Genomic DNA, 3,578 nt, shown 5'->3' with positions numbered 1-3,578 from the left:
CTACAAAAAGCGGTTTACACCATTACAAGGTATTACATGCATATTAGTACGTTATGTGTACATTACATAAAACGAGCAATATCTACCAGTTTACAGAGAATCAATTGCACGTATAGCCTGTTAGCGGGTGGCCATGATAGCGATAGCGATCAATGGTAGTGACATTTTTTGGTCGGTATTTAGAGGTTGACGGGTACGTCGAAGAAAACGTGTGCTATATAATGTCCAATCGCTATATCGCTATGTCGGCCTGTTTTGTTTTCTTAAGGTACAGACTGTATCTGAACAGACGATGGCCGATTTATAGTAAATTAAATAAGGTGAAGTAAACTTCATCTTACCGTTTTCACGAGGAAGGGTCAAAAGTAAGCCACAGTGAAGGAACGCGATTGGTTGGTCAAAAGTAAGCCCAGGGAAAGGAACGTGATTGGTCAAAAGTAAGCCCAGGGAAAGGAACGTGATTGGCTAATGTGGGCTTACTTTGGGCTTACTTTGGCTCGACTAGCGCGATGCAGTAAGCGCAAGCGAGAGGTAGCAGGATCGATGCCCGCATCCTCCAGCCTGCATTTTAGGAGGGAGAGTGTAGCTGGATGGATGAGGATGGATGGATAATGTAGTGGACTCCCACCCAGCAGATCAAGTCCCAGAGGTTACAGCATCATTTATTAACTGAGTTTCCCCTCAGGGAAGCTGCTGTTTACAAGCTGTTTACAGAGAGAAGCAAGAAAACAACAGTCAGCATCATCTTCCATAAAAACACATGACAATAACAGGTGAGACAGAGAGTTTATGATCAGTGCTCCCCCTGCTGGTTAGGACATATGATGACATTTTAAATGTACCAGTCAAAAGTCACTCAGTGGTTTGTCTTTGTTTTTATGACTTTCTACATTGTAGATTCATCCTGAAGACATCAGAGCTATGAAGGAACACATGTGGAATGATGTAGTGAACAAACAGTGTTAAACCAAGCAGAATATGTTTGATGTTTGACATTCTTCCAAGCAGCCAGCTTTTGCTTTGATGACAGCTTTGCACACTCTTTGCATTCTCTCAATCTGAACTGAGCCACCAATGCTGTGCAATGCTGACATCTAGTGGTGGAGTCCAGCTGTCTTTGATGATACTGATTGGACTTGATGAGGAAAGACACACACCTGTCTGTATAAGACCTTACAGCTCACAGTGCAGGTCACATACTGGGTGATGACGTCCTCCTGCAGGTGTTACTGTGGAACAACTGCTCTGGATTGGGATGAGTCTGAATAGAACTTTGTTAGCTTTGTAAAGCTGTGTGGTAGTTAGAGAGGAACTGAAAAGAGTCAACAACAAGGAGTTGTCTCCAATGAAATAAAGTTACACATCAGGGCTCGTCCGGGATTTGAACCCGGGACCTCTCGCACCCTAAGCGAGAATCATACCCCTAGACCAACGAGCCATGTGTGCCTGTCTGGAATTAGCGACCTATCTACCACGCGTGTCACATGTGCTCGGAAAGCTCGGAAAGTGTGGACAAGCTGGAGGTGGAAGAGAACCGTCAGGAGAGGGATGAACAGCTGCCATGATATTTGTAATGGGACGTCAGGACTTTGTTTTGGTTTTCTTTCCAGAACAATAAAGGATCTGAAATGAAATGTGTGAAATGTTTGTTCCACCATTTTGAAGACTTGGATTAAATTACGCATTCTGGGAAATTTTTTTACATTTTTTTTTTATTTTAGGTACTTTAGTAATCCCAGAGGGAAATTGTTTAAGGCCCCTAAACAAAAGACAGGTCCTCTGGCCAGTAGGTGGCGCAGTGTCTGTAGCATTTCAGCATATCAGCTGTGAGTCAAATGTTCAGCATGACTGTAAGGTTTCATCCACATAGGATGAAGAATGAGGGAGATACAGCCACAGAAACCCTGTGGGGGTCTCAGCAGGGGTTAATTGTCTAGTTGTTGAATCTAGAATCTAGAATCTTCTAATACGTCAGACAAAAAGACATTTCCTGGGACACATCAGCTGAGTGTGTGTTTGTGCAGTGAAATACACTTGTTGTGAGGACTTGAATCAGTTTACTCCTCAAACATACTCCTGAAACTTCTCTAAGCTTAATGAACAGTAAACACAGGTTCATGAAGCAGTGCTTCCAGCCAACGATCACACAGTTTAACACGTCTTTGTTTTGTGTGGTGTTGTCAGGCGGCAACCTTCGGGGTTCAAACTTGAAGCCCATGCGGAAGTGTCAAAACTTGTAATTCATGCCGCAACCACTGGGGGCTGGCTCCAAAAGCGAGTCATTTCCCATAGACTCCCATGTTAAAATGTCTGACTTCACAGCAGGAATGAACATGTTTACAGCCTGGTACAAAAAAACATTCTGGTCTCAGATGATAGGTTCTCTTCTAGTGTCAATTGTATGGGGGGGATTTTTTTTATATAACTTACTCGTTTTAATTATATTCGGACTTAAAATTCTGCATAATTATAGGCGTTGCCACTTGAGCAGCAGAAGGCTGACATATAACAATGCGAGTTTCCTGCTTTCATGATCGCCCGCCCCCAAACTCCACTCGTGCTCCCCCTCTTTGTACGTATTTGGAGTTTTTGGCGGACGTGATGCTTCCAACATGGCGGCTCCCACGAGCCTCAGAACGGCTCTTCAGAAACAAATGGGTGACATCACGGAAGCTCTGTCTATAGTTTTTACTCTCAATGGGTTTTGTCTTTCTTTAAAAGGAACCTCCTACAGATCTTTGAAGGCATGGATGGGAATTGAACCCATGATCTTTGGTTTACGAGACCAACGCCTTACCACTTGGCCACCACGCCTTTTTCTTTTAACTTCTGAATTGATCACTGATCGTGATCAACACACACAACATAAAACAGCAGAAGTCTTGTGATCCTACACTCAGAGAAACCACAACAGCATGCAGCTTTACCTTCAGGTCTAACAGCTGGGAGCTTTTTCCAGCATTATTCTGTCTCAGCATGATCATGGCTGACAGGACACACACATTTACATCAACACAGGCGGCCGCGTATGGATGAACACACACTGACCCCTAAAACCAGATAAACACACACATCAAATCACATCAAACACACACACATCATTCTAGAACTGATATGTTATTAGTCAATAAAAACCCACAGCCACCCCACAGGTAAAGAGCACAGGACAGAAGAGACACATCCACAGGACAACACTCAGCAGTCCATCTTCACCTCAAAGAGAAAGGACAGTCAGTCTTTTGAGGACAATAATGTCCACATTTTAAACAGAGGACAGGTGGTTTGTAAGGATGGAAGTTAGGATGCTACAGTACATAACAGAAGCTCACAGGCAGACACGTTTTTTCCAGCATAGTAACGCCGTGTTACGTGGTCTGCGGTCTCTGCTTTGCTCATTGTGGCGTCACATGTGCTGTATTGTACTGTTTGTGAAAAAAGAAGGATAGTGTTTTATTACAAACACCACTGAAGCCTCCATGAGGTTGTTCTTGTATAGTTCCTGTGATGTTTAGGTTACCATTGTAAGATCCAAACCAGGTGTGCAGTGTAAAAACAATACACTTCAGAGCTTCAGGGCA

The 3,578-nt window shown here is 43.5% G+C and overlaps 2 non-coding genes across 2 annotated transcripts; both read right to left on the bottom strand.

Moving 5' to 3' along the window:
• Positions 1-1,366: 1,366 nt before the first annotated feature.
• trnap-agg (transfer RNA proline (anticodon AGG)) lies at positions 1,367-1,438 on the bottom strand. The gene has a single exon. It is a non-coding gene; the product is annotated as a tRNA-Pro (tRNA).
• Positions 1,439-2,742: 1,304 nt separating this feature from the next.
• On the bottom strand, positions 2,743-2,814 carry trnat-cgu (transfer RNA threonine (anticodon CGU)). Its single transcript has one exon. It is a non-coding gene; the product is annotated as a tRNA-Thr (tRNA).
• Between the last annotated feature and the right edge of the window lie 764 nt (positions 2,815-3,578).

This window comes from Parambassis ranga, unplaced genomic scaffold (genome assembly GCF_900634625.1).
Source record: "Parambassis ranga unplaced genomic scaffold, fParRan2.1 scaffold_22_arrow_ctg1, whole genome shotgun sequence".
NCBI lineage: Eukaryota > Metazoa > Chordata > Actinopteri > Ambassidae > Parambassis > Parambassis ranga.
This window is presented reverse-complemented; position numbering and strand designations above follow the sequence as displayed.